We start from the raw sequence: 19791 nt of genomic DNA, 5'->3' as shown, positions 1-19791 counted from the left end.
CTTATTGATTTACTCTTGATGAATTATGACAATGTTTTCTTAATGGTGCCTATATCATACCTGCAGACTCTTCACATCATTCTAATAGGTACAGTTGCTTTGTTTACAGGTGTTACCGGGGTAACCACTATTACTGCTGTTCCATAAGCACCACCTACCATAGATATCGTATAGTAAAGGCTAGATGTCTCGTGCGCGCTGCTGGCCAATGGAGGTCGACGTCCGCACACGGCGGCCATCTTACCACAGGGTGCTCGCTCACTCGTAACATGGTGCATGTACTTTTAAATAACCATAACTTGCAAAATTTTCTACCGATTTTCAAACGGTTTGGTTTGTTATAAACGTCAGAGATGTAGTTATGATACTGCATACATATGAATAATTATAACAATGGACTTCCATATGAAAGAATTATAGCCACTTTAATAACGTTTGTAAGAAGCCAAACCGTTTGTAAATCCGTCAAGATTTCAGCGAGATAAGAGGATTTGTGTGCGCGCTGATCACTCACCTTAATTCATAGCTTCCCTGTGGTAAGATGGCCGCCGGTGATGCCGGAAGTGCCTTAAGACATCTAGCCTTTATATGGATATCAATGCCACCTACTGGCAGGGACTCAGGGAGTGAGTTTGCATTTTCATTCTGCTGTTTTTGGTCAGACCTATGCAAAAAAACAACCCCTTTTTTTTATGCAGGACGCATATTTCATTATAACACTCCCTTTTCTTAAATGGGTTTAAAGCTCATAAAAAGCCGTGAATTTTATTTTAAAAGTCCTGCAGACACCCTGATATAGACAAATATAAATAACAATCTTACATCAAACAAGCATTTTCACCCCAGGCGTGCAGGTCTTAAATAGGCCTACTCTTCCTGATAAAAATCACAAGGTGGGTCACATGACGGGCATACTCAGGTCACTGGGTAGCTCTTTGGAAAAACAGCTCTGCTTTGTAAAACAGGTTTTGTTTTCAGAATTAGTCATATCATGTGTTGCACACCCGACCGTCAACGAGGATTTTGAGGGTCAGTTCAGTACAGGGCTGGACTGGCCATCGGGCATACCGGGCATTTGCCCGGTGGGCCGACGTGCTTTTTGGGCCGATACATCTCATACTCATACATAATTTTTTTTTTTTTTTTATTTTTTTTTACGGCCCATAAAATTTGTACATCGGCGGCCCATTCGTTTTGTTTTGTTTTGCTTAATTGGCGGCGCTGGGTTTGTGCCGGTGTAATGCAGTCAGTGGTCAAAAAAAGTCAGTGTTATTTATTTTTTTCTGACAGACCAGCCCATGAAACACGTAGATCAGCGGCCTACGTGTTTCTATTGGTTATTTTCTTGATTGACACTGGGCTGGCCCAATCACAACTTTAAACTAGTGAGCGCGCGTGCAGCAGTTTCAGTTGTATCTGTCAAAGTAGTCTGCGAGATGGAGAAGAAACGCAAGGATTGTGCAGAGAAATAGCGTGAAAAAATTGAACCAGGCCCTTAAAGCAGACACAGTAAAATGTGTCAAAATATATGTTTTCTGCCCTTCATCAGCTCCTGTGATGATGATGATAGTGAGGAGGATCAGGAGAGAGATGAGAAAGTGTAGAGCCTGCGGTAAGCAGAACTACTTTCAAAACACTTATGCTATGTCATGATCGAGTGTAGGAACCCATAACCCAGTTACAGATTATTTCCACATTGCATAGTTGACGATTACATAGACAGTATATAAAGACGATTACCGCAATTCACTAGAAATTTAATTAGAGGCGTTTGTAAACAATGTTTTCCGCCAAAATAAAAGCTTGATGCAGTTTGCGTCAAAATAAAAGATCATGTGCTTATCTCTTTCAAGTATAGAAATTGGTACAAAACTAATTATGAAAGTTTCCTTTATTTTTTAGTGCATTTGTTTTACAAAATATGGCTATTACTGTCATTGGATTAATATTATAACTATTATTATGTAGTAGGTGTAATGTAAATAGACACTGTAACTAAAAGAGGTTTGAATTTTTCGTTTAATTTGCACACTGAATATGGGTTGGAGATTTTAATTTTGAACTCTCAAAGTGCACCAGATTGATGAATTTAACATTAAAATGCACAAAATTTTCTCACGTGGGGGCATGCCCCCGGACCCCCCTAGAAGAACCAAGGTCCACCCACCACAGTTTTACCAAAAATCCTGTGAGAAACAATGGTATTGCTATGCCATTGCAGCTTATAGCTTGTTTTAGGATTCATCACTGTGGAGTATAGTTCAACTGTATTAATTAATAAATGTCAAATTTTCACTCGTTCCTATACTCACTCATGACATGGCATTAGTGGTTTTAAGGAATAGGAGTTGGTATGCATATAATTAAGGGCGTGCAAAGATGGGTTGTGTTTATGATCATATAGTGGGCCAGTCTGGGCCAAAATGCCCGGGCCGATTTTTTGTCCCAGTCCAGCCCTGGTTCAGTAGGCCTATGCAGTAAACCTTTCGTTTCCTGTTTCACTGAGGGGTTGCTAACTTCTGTGGAGCTGTTATGTAAGAGTCTTCATTGAAAGTGACAGAAAAAGTTTTTCTTAAAGGTTTTGCGACCTTTTATCTGGCCATTCCAAGGCTCCAATGTTAACAAACCGTTTGTAGGGGAGCATGGGAAGGCTGAAAGGTTGTGCTGTCAGAGTCATGAAATCTTGTGTTGGTTTGGATTGAATCGGCAGGTCCCCGCTGACTGTCTGCCAGGCCTATAGCGCATGTGCGCACATACACGCGCGGCGGGGGTGTCACGCGATTGACTGTCGTTGCTGGATCATCAGTGAGCTCGTGGTGTTTCATTCTCACTCCAGTTCTGTTTGTGCTGCTTTCACGGATTTCTGTGAGGAGGCCCCCACTCCCGTAAAGCACATGCTTGTGTTCATCCTTTTTGCTCTGCGAAAGAGGGCAGAGAAGAGAGATGTATTGAGACAGCTTGCACTTACAAAAAAGTAGGATGTCACTTTTATTTCTGAACATGTACTGTTCCATGATATATGTAGGTCTTTTTTGGGGGCATTTTCCATATTATTTGCACTGATATTAAAATTCTGTCTTATAATTATTTTCATGTTATGGTGCTGTACTACACAGTAAAAAAAACGTTGGGTTATTTTTTCTAACCCAACCGTTGGTTTATGCATATTGGGTCAATATGTTGGGTTATCTTACATTTTTTGGGGTCATTCGTTTACGTCGTTGGGTTCTTTTTTAGTTACAACATAATACATTCGCGCTTCGATGGTTCAAATATTAACGGTCCAGTCACAGTCAACGGACATCAGCGGCAGCCTGATTGTGAAAGGTAACGTTAAGTAATAAAGTTTTATGATGTATATAACTTTTATAACATGAAATAATGTGAACTGAAACGTTAAGTATATCTTACAACTTTTTTTTTGTCGTTCACTTTTGTATTTTTTTTTAACTCTCCGGATCAGATCAATTGTTGTTAGCTATCCAATTAACATTATTAAGTGAGTAGGCTATTTTGTCTGAATGGATTCAAACTAAAATTAATTATTTTTGACATTGTACCATGGTATTACCTTGTTTTTTAGATGTACCATGGTATTAGCTTGTTTTTTAGACATGCACTATGGTATTACCTTGAATTTTTACAAATGCATCATGATATTACCTTGTTTTTTTAGACATGCACCATGTTATTGCTAGGTTTTTTGTCATATGTACAATGGTATTACCTTGTTTTTTATACATGTAAATGGAATTTCCTTATTTTTTTTTTTTAAGATATTTACTGTACCATGATATAACCTTGTTTTTACACGCACCATGTATTGCCTTGTTTTTTAGATAAGTGCCAGTACCTTTTTACATATGCACTATGATACTACCTTTTTATTTTATTTTTACATGTATCATTGTATTACCTTGTTTTTAGACATGTACTGTGGTTTTACCTTGTTTATAGATGTACCATGTTATCGTTAGTTTTTTTTATCATGTACCATGCTATTACCTTGTTCTTACATGCACCATGAAATTACCTTGTTTTTTTAGATAAGTGCCATGATAGTACATTGTATTTTTACATATGTACCATGGTATTACCATGTTGTTGTTTTTTTTACATGCACCATGATATTACCTTGTTTTTTAGAGACATGGTGCCACCACTGTTTTATCATGGTGTTACCATGATTTGTTTGAAATTGACCATGATGATACTGAATTGTTTTTGGACCTGTACCATGGTACTAGGCTACTACTAGTCTTTTTTTTTTTTATTTTTTTTTTTTTTTACCATTGTCATTTTGACAAGATTCATTTTTCGTTTTGAACATGGCACTACCATAAATCAACTATCTTGATTTACTGGACTTGATTGTGCGATGGTATTGGCATGTAATTATTTGAAGCACATTTGTGTGCCATAGAGCGTAGAGAGAGAGAGAGAGAGAGAGAGAGAGAGAGAGAGAGAGAGAGAGAGAGAGAGGGAGAGAGAGTGAAGGCAGGTGAATAGAGATGCGTTTGAAGTGTGTGTTTTGGATTGTAATGCCTTGCAGCTCTAATCCCTGCATTATACCCTCTGTGGATTTGCCCATGGAATTACTCTGTAGTAAAGAGCTCAGTGTGTTTGACTGGGCCGTGCATGGGCTGACAGTGGCCAGACGCTGATAAGTAATACTGATGGTGGGGAGGGTTTGGTCTGAATGACAGCGAGAGGGTCTCTACTGTGTCGTTCTTACTTAGTGGCAGAAAGCCAGGACAGAGAGAGAGAATCTCATTGGATGTGACAGTGTTGTGAAACAAACCAGCAGCAACATAGCAAGTGAATTAGAGAAACGGAGGCCTGGTGTGTGTGAGCATGCTGTCTTGTGTGTATGTGGGAGAGGTTGATGTTGGCAAAGTGTTTTTTTTTGTTTGTTTTTTTACTTTTCTTTTTCTAAGTGTGTATGCCATGCCTACAGCAATTTTTAATTGCACTACTACTACTTGCAAAGAGATGGCTGTACTTAAAGGGTTAGTTCACCCAAAAATGCTAATTATTTCATTAAAGGGATAGTTCACTTTGAAATTTAATTTTGGTATGTTTTAGCTTACCTCAAGGGCATCCAAGATGTAGGTGTCTTTTTTCCGCAGTAGTTTCAATTTTGATATTTTTAGGTCAAACCGTTCTTGTCTGTCAGTCATATAATGCAGGTCGATGGTCACTGTCTCAAAGACCATGCACAGAGTCCAAATTAAAACAATTCCCCATCGTCCAAATTAAACAAATGAGATATATACACTAGATGTCGCATTGGCTACTGCGAAACCGTAGCCAATGCGACATCTAGTGTATATATCTATACCCGCCCGCGCTCTCAGATCATTTGGACGCAGCTGTGTTCAAGAGGTAAAAACGATATAAATACTGTTTGTTTTCTCACACAAACGGCTCGTTTCGTGTCTTGGGCCATCAATGTCTTACGATGGGGAATTGTTTAATTTGGACGATGGGGAATTGTTTTAATTTGGACTCTGTGCATGCTCTTTGAGACAGTGACCATAGACCTGCATTATATGACTGACAGACAAGAACGGTTTGACCTAAAAATATCAAAATTGAAACTACTGCGGAAAAAAAGACACATACATCTTGGATGCCCTTGAGGTAAGCTAAAACATACAAAAATTTAATTTCAAAGTGAACTATCCCTTTAATTACTCACCCCCATGTCGTTCCAAACCCATAAGACTTGCGTTCATCTTCAGAACACAAATAAAGATATTTTTAATATAATCTGAGATCCTGAATCCTTCCATAGACAGCTACGCAACAAACTTTGGCGCTTCAAAAAGTTAATTAAGGGATCGTAAAACAAATCCATATGAATTAAGTGGTTTAGTCCAAATTTTCTGAAGAGACTCGGTCACTTTATATGATGAACCGATTGAATTTAGGCTATTATTCACATATAAACATTAATCAGCTAACATAAACAGAAGATCAACTGAACCGGCTTGATGCGCAAGAACAATCCTCTTGTTGAAGCTCAAATGTGCTGCGTAATACGAGAATGATGAATGAAACATGCTTCCTTTTGTCTAACCCCCATATCAGTTTATTAAGACTGGTTTGATGCATTCTTTTTGAACTTCAGAAAATGTGTGCAAAATGGTAAATAATTAGAAAATTATGATTAATGAAGTTATCCAGTTTTGTCAAATGTCCCAAATGTTGTGGGCAAATTTAACAGGGCTATAGAAACATGTTCAGTACATTAACTTTGATTACACTATAAATTTATAGTAGAAAGGATTAATAACTGTGTTGTGCTTTTGAAAAGAAAATAGACTAGTCTATCCCTAGTGTATATGTTGTTTAATTATACGTACAGGGGTAAATGCTTTATATGATGACTGTGGGGATGGTTTAGCCAATCATAATCCCTTTGTCTCATAATGCATTTGGATCTGCAGTCTTGGCCTCATCACCGATGCCTCTGTAACCTGTAGTTTCCATCAAAATGTGGATTGGCTTAAAAAGCTAGAGATTCTCAACCATTTTTGTTGAGTGGAAAAAAATGTTCAACAAACAAATAACTAAGTCCAAGTTCTCTTGAATGAAACTACATGGCGTTTACACTTCATGGACACACACATTACACAAGTTCAGAACAGCAAATACTAAACTGCCAGATTATCAACGTTCATGTCATAAAGCGACTAAAGGCTCAGCCTCATGTCTGGACTTAAAGGTATAGTTCACACAAACAAATTAATTTACACGCTAATAGTAATTTTATGTAATACAGTAGCTAGTCTAGAACATTCTTCATATTTTAGATATTATTTATAATATCTAATTGTTCCACATGAGGGTGAATAAATGATGACAGAACTAAAAAAAATTCAAATTTTCCCTTTAATGATTAGATTGTAGATACTCCCTTTGGGCTTCATTGTTAATACTGTGTAGCAAGAGTCCATTCGGTTCACTAGTAAGTCATTGTCATGGAGCTTGTTCTGGGTGGAGTGTTTGTGTGTGTTTTCATTATCCATGTCAGCAGTGTGCTGCGTGACTGGCTGCTGCGCGCTGACAGGTCAGAGGTCAGCCATCTGCAGTGAGCAGAAGAACTTTGAGCTGACCGATAGGGGTGTGTGTTCACGGTTATGTAACTGCCGCTGAGCCCAGCGTGTGTGTGCCAGGAGCTTCATTCAGTAGTTTCTAAAGGGCCGTTCACATTGACAGCGATACGTAGCGACAGAAACCCGAAGTCTTGTTGGTGACGTGATTTCCGACGAGCGGTTGCCATGACATAGAAAACATTTTTGAAAACATTCTTTTCTGATAGGGTTGCGGACATCCGAGACTAAAAAACAACAACAATGCTAAATGCAAATATTGCAACTATCATTTTTAAATGGGAGTAAATTCCCATATTTGTGTTGTTGATGTTGAAGACTGAATAATAATAATTGGTAATACTAATACTAGGGGGCGCAAGAAGTAAAGGCCGATTTACAACAAAAATTATAACAATGATAACTATATTAGCATCCACACCAATGTACAATATTGTTCTTTTTATCATAAGCGCATGCTGCAGTTGTATCATCTGCCTGTAACGGTAATACAATGATGAAGAAGAAGGTACAAATAATGACAGTCTTTATTAAACATAAGCCAACAACTCGAAACAGTGTGCCATGCACAAACAATACCGGACAAAGAATGAGTGAAGGTGAGGAACTTATACACATGTTGAAGAACTAAATAATGAACAGCTGTGATTGTTAAATGAATATCCATGCTGGTAATTGATTATGGTGAGAACAAAGGAACACATGCAAACGTGATAAACCAACTGTGTGTGTGTGTGTGTGTGTGTGTGTGTGTGTGTGTGTGTGTGTACAGGTGTCAAACCTTGTGCTTGTGAGGTCCAAAATGTCCTTACTATTCAAAAATGTCCTCAGTAATGGTGAAACCTGTTGAACACCAACGATTAGGCCAGACTGCACATATTTTACTCTTCGCAGTCTGTTTGTAGTGCTCTGTTTAGTTCCAGTCCCTATGAAGCACCTCCTTCCGAAAAGCTCAATGTGGTCTGATTGGCCGGCTGGACCAGTGTGTTGTGATTGGTCAACCGCTTCAAGTGTGTTTCGGAAATTTCACGTCCCTTACCATAACCGCGAGTTTCAACACACTACTAATGCATGTAGTGTACTAATCTAATGTATGTTTGCAGAAGAAAACTCGAGACTAATATGGAGGCGTTTCAGGAGTTCAGAAACAGTGCGCACTGATATAGAGAATAACTCCCTTTGGTGTGACTGTGCTTTGTAACTTTGCAGACCTTTTTCCTGCTCAGACAGCAACATTACACAGTAAAGAAAGTTGAAAATGTAAAAAAGCATAAAAGGTCCTCTTTAAAAAGGCTTATAAATTGGCCAAATCATGTTTCTATTAAAATCTAGTGTTCTGCAAGGGTTTCTGTGTGGTTTAGGTTTAAGGGTAGGGGTCGGGTTAGTCTATAGAACATGTAAAATACTGATATAAAACCAAGTCAAAGTCTATGAGATGTCCTCACTAATATAGTGGAACAAACGTGTGTGTGAAAGAGAGGGAAAGTTGAGGTTAAGACATTTTTAACCTTTTCTTTAGTAATCTAAACACAGCTGCTAATGTGAATGGGCAGATGCACTTATGACATTATGAATTTTGTAAAGACTGAAAGCCCTCTGGAACACACACTCTCTCACACACCATAGCGTTAGAAATATGAGTGGTGAAGGTCATTTTGTTAGTGGGAGATTAAAGCTCCTGTCTGTCTGTCTTTTTTGTGTTATTATGTTCTCCTACTTCAGAGTAATGTGGAATAACCCTATAGCATTTTTGTTTGTTTTTTGGGGTGAACCATTTCTCTTCCAGAAATGAGAATTGGGCTGTGAGAGACAGAAGTGCAGTTTATGCTGTTGTATACTTCAGTGTCAATCAGCAGGAGATGAAAATACATATTCTAGTAGACAGACAGGCTATATATTAAAAACAGGATTTGTAAAAAAAAAATAAATAAAAAAAAAAGACTCCATGACTGTGTTTTGGTTTAGTTTGTCCAACGAAATACACAGTCGACTATCAGGACATATCACTTAGCATTGTTAGCAGCATGTGATTAATATTATCTCTTGACTTGTTTCATAAAGGAACAAATACAAGTGATACAAATTTGACTGTTTGTGGTCAGCTGCCATTTACCCATTACACTTCTGTAACTGGTCAGATAGATGAGCGAGAAACAGCAGCCTACAGCCATTCTCAGCTGCTGAATTCTGGGAAACAGAAACAGAGACTGCTCTTTGTGAAAGCAGGAGGAGATGCTCTTTTTTTTAGTGTTAGATACTAGAGAGGCAGAAATGCAGTTTGACGTAAAATAATACAAACTGTTATTGACGAGAAGAGAAAAAGTTACGGTAAGGTAATATTACAATGTCACAATGCTTATGGCCATATGGTTTCTAAGCTGCATTTAACTCTTTGAAAAAAGTGATTTAGCCTAATTCTAAATATCATCATAGTAAGAATTGGTTGCCATTAAAAAGTGGTCTTATTTTAATCTGTAAAGTTTGGCTAGTTAAGCAGATTAATAAGTTTAAAGTATACGGTTCAGCCCATTAACATTAGTTAAAGCATTAGGCATCATGAACTAATAATAAATAACTTTTTCTTTTATAATGTATAAGGTTAATGTTAGCATTTAGATATCCTAGATAGCATTTATCTAGGTTAAAGTTTTTTTAAAATAAATATATCTTTTTTTATTGTTAATATATTTGTTCATAATACATTATTACAATTGCATAATTATGAACAATGAATGTTAATTTGTAATAATGTTATTATTGCATGTGTGTGTTTGTGTGTGTGTGTGTGTATGTATATATATATATAGATATATAGATATAGATATAGATATAGATGTGTGTGTATATATAGATATATTAGTCACTTCCTAATTACCAGTGTGCCAGTAAGCCTATATCTTATTTTGACTGAGATGTGATTAGGTTTTGACGTATCAGATGACTAACTGTTAGTACTATTATTATGACTAACTAAAATAGTTCTCTGAATAGCAACTTAATAAAGCCAAGATATCCTGTAATGTGGTGTAATGTATGTAATCTCTATGAAGAAAGAGGTGGGAGGTGTCTGACTAACAGTGGGCAGGGCATCAGACAGACATTAATATTCTTTCCTGCCTTTTTGAACAGTCAGCAAAACTCAGCGCTGCTGACTAAGACAAGGAAGGGTGATGGTTTATATGTGAGTATAATCGTGTGTCTACGTATACCTGTTTGCATGCATGTCTGATTCACAAAATTTGCGTTTAGCCTTTATTCAGTGTTGTAGCAGCAGAACTCAAGGTTCCAGTAAAGATCAAGAATGATTTTCCCCATTCATTTTCTCCTTAGGAATTTCAAATTAATCTTTAATAACGAGTTCTAAACCATGTACCACATCATTGAGGGAGTGAACTACTAATTATGCCATATTAACCACAATATAATTGAAGGTTATTGCAAATTATTGAAATACATAAGTTGTTTGAGATTGTACAGGTACTGTTATGTCAGTTGCAATGCTTTTATAGGAGTGAGAAGTCATTCAGAGTCTTGAAAGGTTTACATTATGTATGTTAAAAATCAATTTCTCTATGGAGACAATTAATTTAAATTGTGTGTTTTCAGTTCTGCCAGATCTGTGACCTTAATGTACTGTACAAAACACTCGCACCAGGGTTTGTTTTACTCAACGGGTTGTTTTTTCAATCAGATGTGAAACTGACCTGCAGTTTTTCAAATAAAATTTCAACCAATCTGGTTTAGACTGATGTAAACAGCTTGTGACTCCTTTACATGCGTAAATACTGTATGTGCCGCCCTTGTTGCCATAGGTGATGGCATCTAAACAAGATTAACTTGTGGTTTACTCGGAATAGATTTGACACAGCAATTTTTAAGAGCACAGGCTTGTACACAAACGCACAAAAGGACTCGTATCGTCCTGCCAGAGCATACCCTCCACCCTGCCTCTTGTTTTGGAGAAACATACCAGAGCGAAATGAGACAACTGAGCGTCTTAAGTCTCAGCGTCTGCTTTGAAGCAAGAAGCGAAACATTTGAGGGGAAAAAAGGAGAAATAGTTTCTGATTCAAACAAACAAAGAGTGGTTGCCATGTCGACAGGCATCTATAAATAGTGTCCAATGTTTGTTTTGTGAATGCGGTCTCCCCAAGGAGCTTCAGAGACCCGGAGAGTGATTCTGATTAAACAGCTTTTCCTCATACCGCTCAGTCCTGGAATGAACCATTAAACTGGACAGAGAGGTCAGGCAGTTTAAGAAGAAAAAAAAACATTATGGCTAAAAAAATGGCTTTAGAGGAATGTACACTTACTGATGAACGACTGTATTATTGGAATGAAATCAGATAAATGTATCGTAATTTAATAAATATAATGTATTTTATGCAATGTTTGGGTCGGTACTTTTTTTCTTCTTCAGTAATTGTAAGAATTATTTATTATTATTTTAAAATACGTTTTTTTTTTTTTTATGTAATTTATTCCAGTGATGCAAAGATACATTTTGAGCAGTCTTTACTGCAGTCTTAAGTGTCACATGATCCTTCAGAAATCATTATAATATGCTGATTTAGTGCTCAGGAAACATTTATTATTATTATTAATGTTGAGAACAGTTGTACTGCTTAATATTTTTGTGGAGACTGTAATACTTTTTTTCAGTATACTTTTATGAAAAGAAGGTTAAAAAAACCCGGTATTTATGTGAAATAGAAATCTTTTGTAACTATATATGTATCTACTGTCACTGTTGATCAATTTAATGCATCCTTACTGAAAAAGTAATAATTTCTTAAAAAAAAGATATGGATTGTTATCAATTATATTTGTTGTATTTGATATTGTGTGTACTAGTGTCTTTTTGTTGAATAAGCTGCTGGATGCCTTGAATAACCTTCAGGATTAATAAAGCATCCATCCATCCATCTTTAGTTAATCTTTTTTATTTTCGATGGATGGTTTTAGTCTGATAGTAAAGTAAATCCCAAACCTAAAGTCTCACTGGATCATATGGCTGAAACTATTTAAAGTACATTCTCAACTAGTCTCTTGTTACCTTGGTTACATATTCAAGAGGAGTGACAGTAGCATTGCAAGAGGATTTCAGAACACATTTGTTTTAATAAATGATAGATATAAATGTATATCGACATATTTAATATATTTCTAAAATGATGTATCCAATTAAAGCTAATTTATAAAACACAGTTTCAGTTCTGGATGTTGATTGGTCAAAACAGTAGTCCCAATCATGATCAAATATACAGTCTAGCAGTACAATATAATGTAATATAGCACAACAGCTGCTTGGAGCTCATCGCTGAAGTGTAAACCTCTTTGTCTTTGAATGTGGCAGGGAATGGTGAGGGTAGTTGGAGCCAGACAGACGCCGACGTGGACAGACAGAGTGGGAATCACGAGCCGTCCCCTCAGACAGCAGGAGGAGAGATTTACTCGTCCCCATCACAGTGCTTTCAGCTGGACCCTTCTCTCCGATTGAACATCGGAACATTCTACCTGCTCAAGATCCACCTGTATCCTCCCGATTGGGTAAGACAGCAGTTTCCTTTCACTTGAACGTTTCTAGATTGGCTTGTGCACAAGACTCATACTTTCTTAGGTCAAGCTTATTTACCTCCAACTTCAAAACACATGTACTCGTAATAGACCTCTTATGAAAGAGAGACTTGTTTAGTGATGTACCTATCATGATTTTTCATGGCTGATTCTGGGGGTTTTTACAAGCAAAATGGCCGATTCTGATAACCAGTTGCCGATTTTTTTCTTTAAGCAAATTTATTTGTTGTTTATTTGCTCTTTAACAGGCCACACTGATCTTAAACAAAAAAATATCTGTAGCCATTTGAAATTGGAGGCATCTCAAACTAAGATGATCCTACACACATGTTGCATGAGCAGTTGTTTTTGTTTTGAATTAGATTGTAAAATTTTACAAGTACAAGATTTTAAGCAAAAACAGAATGGTCTGACTTTAGATTTGTGAAGTTATGTTACATAAGACACCCGCTCAAAACAAAAACAGCAGACGGACTGAATGAATCTGCAAATTCACTTTCTGACAGTAGGTGGCGCTTATGGAACAGCAGCGGTTTCTTTGATACACAAAGCAGCGTTGTGCTTATAAACACTACTTTACACAGAGGTAAGGGGAAAAGAAAATGCCATCAAAAGTTTTCTGAAGATAGTCAGTTGCCTATATATATTTATAAACTCCCACCCACAATTCAATATTTTAATATTTCATGCCTACAATATATATCTCTTCTTTGCATCCGTCTTCAGCGTGTCCCATCTCTGGCCTGTGTTAAAGTCCTGTTTACAGACTTCGTAAAATTTCCACACAATTACTTTTTTGGGAATGTTTGCAATGCAGTCTGTGTGCAAGTCCGCAATAGAGATTGGCCGAAATAAAACTAAAAACCGTTTCCGATTTATGGCTGTTCGACAGGTTCATCTCTAGACTTTTGTGTTTTCTTCTGGCTGTACTGTAGGATTTTCTGTCAGATGTGATTACTGGAAAATTTTGGAATATTTTCAGTCCTTTTTTCAGTAGTGTTTGTGTGTAAAGACAGTTGACATGAGGTCAGCCTCATCACGCAGCTGCGTGGAAATGTATTAAGTGTTTATGTTTCTCTTCTTCTTTCTCTACACATTGATCATTTACTTGTTATCTCTCTTTCACTTGCTGACTCAACTCTTGACTTCCTCTTTTTCAAAGTCCTCTCAATTGTTTGCCATTTGTTTCTACCTCCAGTTTCCTTTTGTTGTGATCACGTAGTGTTTTGTTGTCTTTTTGTTCACTGATTTTAACAGTCTATGCCTTCATGTTTATTTCCATCTTAGAGGGATATCCCCCCCCCCCCCCCCCCCAAAAAAAAAGATTTATTCCCCTTCATGTCATTCCAAACCCCTATGACTTTCTTCTGCAGAACACAAAATGAGATATTTTCAAAAGCAACACTTGACCTCATTGACTTTCATTGAATAAAAAAACCCCAAAAAACAACAACAATGAGACAAAAAAATGGACGATGAGACGTTTTTTGGGAGACATTTTGGAGACAGCTTTTTTCAGCCCACAAAAGGAAGTTATTTCAAACACTCGACTGACGTTATGAAGTGAGTTGTTATTTTGTTAAAAATTTTATTAAATGCCTTTTGTTAGACAACAGGTTTATAAATGCTTCATATTACAAGTTTAGGAAGATGCTTTCAGAGATGGAGTAGCATTTACAAATGATCACAGAGCTGTTCTTCACTAACACGCTGTGCATATATTTATTTAATTAAAAATCAAAAACAATTGCACTCTTTCCAATGAATCGCTCCAAGCCAAGGTTTTATTTCAATTAGAGGCAAGGTAGGTGATTTGTTCCAGACACATTTTTTGTTATGCTAGTTGAAAATCTCTTTACATCCTGATAGCAATCACTAAGTTAAGTGGTCTAAATGTATTTATATGTATACACGTCATTTTTGGAAGCGGTTCTTGACTCGAACACTTATCAATGACAAAATGAATCTGCAGCAATCAGGTGGTACAGGTCAGTGCTCTTTCAGTGTTTGTGTTCATTATTATTGTAACGTTATGTGCTTTGAGACATGAGGTAGTTTAATGCTTTTGTTTGCTCCCTGCTGTGCTAGTTCATGTTGTTTTGAGGAGGCGTGGCTTTGGAGATATAAGTTGGCTCGCTATTGCCAGAGCCATAGAGAGAGAGAGTTGCGACACTCTTTGATGTCGCCGCTATGGCTGTCACGTGGTTCATGTAAGCCCCAATAGTTCCAAAACGTACGCTGGCTGTCATGTTCTTCTATGGGACAGACAGCAGCGATTGCATTATTGAACGGTAAATATAAAATAAAACACACACCCAAGTACTTTTTCAGCTGTTATTGCATTATTGCATTTTGTTAATATCAGTTTTGCATTTGGAGATAAGTTTTAGGCTATATTTTTGGAGGGAAAAGCTAGTGTTCATGTTCGCATGGGTAGTAGCACTGGCTTTAGCGGCTCTACTTAACTTTTCCATATCATTCATCTGATGATGGACGTCTCATGATATTTATTTTAGCACAACTGGGCTGTATTAGGCTATTGATTCCTGTGATTTTGCTTATAAATTTTGATTCAGCCATTAGCCTACCTTCGTGATCACACAAAGAGGTCTGCCGTGGCGGTCCGTTCAGAATTCGCTTAGAAGCTAGCTCACTTCTTCTGATGAAAGTGGCCACCCCCAGGACCACAACGTGAAACATGATCATGTTAAGACTAAGAATATTATTTTAAGATTAAGGCCATACACATTATCAAAACTATAACAGATTAAAAACGAATTTAAGCATGGCTGATACAAATGAAGGTTTTCAAATAAAATATTTTTTATTAAACAATGACAGACAACAAAAATGTGTGCTTGTGTGTGTGAACAAGAAAAACAAAAACCAGGGGCAGGTGATCCATGAAACAGACAGGACTGGTGATGGCCATAACAATCCTAAAGATCCAGCATTGTTCTCACAAGCCGCTTCACTCAAGACAATAATAACATAATGAAAAGTTAGTATATCCCAAAAAATTAAATTAAATAAAAGTTGCTACAAAGGTGGTAGCGATTCATTACCGAACTCTTAGCTGACGAAGTCGCGCTAGCTAACTAACGTTAGCTAGCAGGCAGTGCTTGAAAATTGGTTGAAACAACCAACATAAAATATAAATAATTACGCTGTGCATGTACAAATGAAGACCAGTATAAGCATCGCAAAGGGCCTCTGATACAATATAGACAGTTGACAATTCAAAAGAGGTCGATATTTCAGCAACTTAACTCTGGAACAACTCGACGCGCAGCAATGTAAGTGAATGGTGTCCAACGCCCAAATGACAGTGTTTGGAACTATTCCGATCTTCAAATCCCGGAAGTAGGCGGTTAAAAGCGCCGCCATTATTTACAACGGAGGTCTATGGGAGTGTCGCAACTCTCTCTCTCTATGGCTCTGGCTATTGCTAGCCTCTCCGAAAAATGCCTACCCTACCTTAAATTGCCACAGTGAGTGTAGAAATGTGGTAGTCACGTTATTAAACATTTAGGCCCACCTTTTCCTCATCAAAGGTTTGATCTTCATCCTCCAAAAGCTGGCTTCCCTCTCAGCGCCATAAGACAGTGGAAATAATTTAGCTTCTGTTGTGGAACTAATTTCACTTCCCATCCTGACTACGAGCTTCTGTTTGGAAAGGAAGAAGCTTCCAGTCTGTCATAGCGTGTTAGTGCACATATAGACTGAATGTGATATGTGGTGCAAGTCAAGATGACGTTTCTGTGGGATTGGCTGTGTGTTTGCGTGTAGCGTGTCTGTGGGGACGGGATCTGATGCTGGTTGAGCTGTAGTCAGGCCCAGCGGTGCGTGGATAAACCCGTCAGGAGTGTCTGTTCAGCTTTGAGTTCTGACAGGAATCTCACTCTGCCTCTGGTGTCATTTCACACTCCCTCATTTTCTACTCCTGTCCCCCCTCATTGGTCGAAATGTAAATCCACTCATTCTCTCTTTCCCCTTCATTCGGTGTCCTTCACGTCTCTTAACCTTTTTTTATCAGTCTCCAGTAGGGATGTCAAAAGTACTGGTACTTCGGTACCAAGTCGAAAATAAAATTTGAACATGTAACTGTCTATTTTAGTTCCACTGAGTACCAGAATATGTGAGCGAGAAATGTGTGTGGAGATAATTTTTGCCCCAAGTAAGTAGAGTGTGTAAAATTGGCCTTTTGTGGTTAAATGTACTTGAATAACGACCACTAAATTGATTTGCTACGTAACTGTGTATGTTGTGTCTCTTGTTTCACTCCACATTAACTTATTTCTCACATAATAAAATAATTTAAACTCAAATCAATATTTCATTCCCATTTATTTGGTTTATACCATTGTTTAAAACTGGATAATGTACAGTCAAGGTCCTTTTGGGTTATTTCGCAATAAAAGCATCTTATATACTAATATTAACAAATGAAATGAAATTATTTTTCAATTATTTTGAAAACAGGATACATTTATTTGAGTAAAAAAACTGTAATATTGGGACATTATTACAAAGTTTAATATTTTAATATTATGTCAAATGTAATTTATTCCTATAATGGAAAAGCTGAATTTTCAGCAGTCTCTACTCAAGTCTTCAGTGTCACATGATCCTTCAGAAATCATAATATGCTGATTTTGAGTAAACCATGAAGATTCTTTGATGAATAGAAAGTTTAAAAGAACAGCATTTATTTGAAATAGAAATAATAATTATTTATTTTTATAGTGTATGTATAATTAAAATAAAGTTTTCTATATTTTACTTTTACGTTGTTGTTTTTTGCAGTATGTTAGTATTGACTTTGGCACTTTTGACATCCCTTATTCCTTTTGTTGTTGTTCTCATCCTCTCATCCTTATTTATATATCCTGATTTTTTTTTTATCTCCAACAAATGTTCTCCTCATTCTCTGTTTTTCATTCTCTTTCTCTCTCTCCTGATCTCTAATTACTAAACAATGAGTTAATTACCTGAGTCAGAGCTCATGAATTTATTAATATGCTCTCTGGCACTCTGGTAATTACCAAAAGCTTGTAGTGTACCAACCAGAAAGGTTCTTCCGCCGCAAAGGGACTGTTCATGTCTTTATTACAGCATTGAGCGCCCCCTGTTTACTGTATCTGAACACGGTGACCATAATGCTGTTACCAAGAGATGACTTATCACGCTATTTTTACATCTCATATTATGAAAGTCATATCTCTGTTCTCATAGATGAATGTTTACAATTTCCACTTGGAATGAGTGACAAAATAACTCATTACATCACCATTGTTTACAGCAGCGATATTTTGGAAAAGACTGAGAAAAGGGAGGGCTGGAGTTATTTTTCAGCTGTGTTATTGTCCACAAGCTCAAGGCAGAACTCCATCGATTGGCCCGTTTCCAGTTAGTCCATCCTGAAGTGAGTCTTTGTGCCGATAAGACAAGCTCCGCGTCTGTCCTCTCCACAGCCCTCGGCACAAACTGCACAACAATGCAGCCACTTTAGTATCTATAGAGTTACTGTGTACAGAAAGCGTCGCATAATGATCTTTAATATCTGCGGCTTATTGGGAGATAATTTCTCCTCTGCAGAGAAATTGCATCGATTGAAGGGCGACTGGGGAAGAATAGTTTCATAATCTGTTTACATTCAACAGCGATTTCAATCTCAAAAAGGAATAACAATATGTTTACAATGGTAAAATAATCTTTGTAGGCGTTATATGAAATTATATTGTGAATGAACAGAATTGCTGGTCATAGGAGGTCAATGTCACATGAAAAAGACATGAAGAAAATGAAAAAATCATCACTGCTATGAAACGCGCTGGACGTACTGAAGCGCTGTCATTTCCCTCATGGCCTCCCTGATAAAGACTAAGAGGAAAGGTCAGCCGCAGGACGGATGTCTCACGAACAATGAGTTCAAAGGAACTGCTGTTTTTCATGAAGTTATTATCAAACGGGTGCTTCTTTCTCACACTTTATTCAGCCAGATAATGAAACAAAACAATTGAAACATCCTTATCTTCCCCACCTTGCAAATCCACATATTAGCATTATTATTTTATGCCGTTACATTATGATATCAGTGACGACTGTGTATCCTTGTCTACTCTTTTTACATATCCTCTTTAACTACAACCAAACCTTTTTGTGGCTATTTCAGTTTGCATAGATTCTTTCCACGCGTCGTGACGTTTTGATGGCCTCACAATGACAGTTGTATTCGCTGGGTAGCCCCACCCACACTGGAATGTCAAGCAAGACGTTGGACCAATATGTTTTGATTGGCTCTGTTTTGGCTCCTATAACTTTCATCTGTAGAACACAAAAGGTGAAGTTTTGAAGAGCTTCCTGGTCACTCTTTTCCATGCAATCACGATGAATGAGGACTGGAGCTTCAATATTTCAAAAAGTAGCTTTATGATGCTTTATCTGTCAAACAGACTGAAATTTAAGTCCACTTGAAGTTTTCCCTGGCCTGTTGATGAGAAGTAAAAAAATGAATCATTCTTTAAGATCAGTCAGATCTTTTTGAGGAGTCCAGTTGATCCAGTTCACAAAACCAAACTCACTGTCTGAAGTTTCAGCAATTAAAGACTCACTGGAGATGAAAATTTGCCAATGACAACTTATATTTCTGCTTAAATTTCAATCTGATCCAGCCACAAATGTCTTCAGAAAATGGATATAACACATTTATGCTTATTAGAGCTTTTGCATCTGTATTGTTCATTCCCAGTACTGTGTACAACCAGTGCATTCTTTAAAATTTCATCATATTTGTTCGAGAAATGTTGCACTTTCGGTGGCCCTGCGCTACTATTGAGATAAATGGGATACTAGTGGACAATAAGATATTCATATAAATAAATCATAGTTGTTCTTATACATTCCTGCAGGTTGTTTTGTCTGGTTCAGGGCCACTGGCCACTAAGAAGCCATAAAGAAGAGAACAGATCAAGTCTTTCACTGAGACGGGGAGAGATGAGTCATTCTTCATGTGAGATTTTGAGGAAGAATTAAAGGGAAGCCTTCGGCAGGGACACGCCAGGTCCTTCTGCGCTCTGAAGCTGCGAGAGAAAGA

At 37.3% G+C, this 19791-nt stretch overlaps 1 protein-coding gene across 1 annotated transcript in view; it reads left to right on the top strand.

Moving 5' to 3' along the window:
- atxn1a (ataxin 1a) overlaps positions 1–19791 on the top strand; it is a 113071-nt gene that overhangs the window by 18549 nt on the left and 74731 nt on the right. The window contains exon 2 of the mRNA XM_082185178.1: positions 12475–12668. The gene's annotated coding sequence lies outside the window, so the exon portion shown is untranslated. The remainder of the gene's footprint in view (positions 1–12474; positions 12669–19791) is intronic.

The sequence above is a fragment of the Leuciscus leuciscus genome (genome assembly GCF_965113295.1).
Source record: "Leuciscus leuciscus genome assembly, chromosome: 12".
Taxonomy (NCBI): Eukaryota; Metazoa; Chordata; class Actinopteri; order Cypriniformes; family Leuciscidae; genus Leuciscus; species Leuciscus leuciscus.
This window is presented reverse-complemented; position numbering and strand designations above follow the sequence as displayed.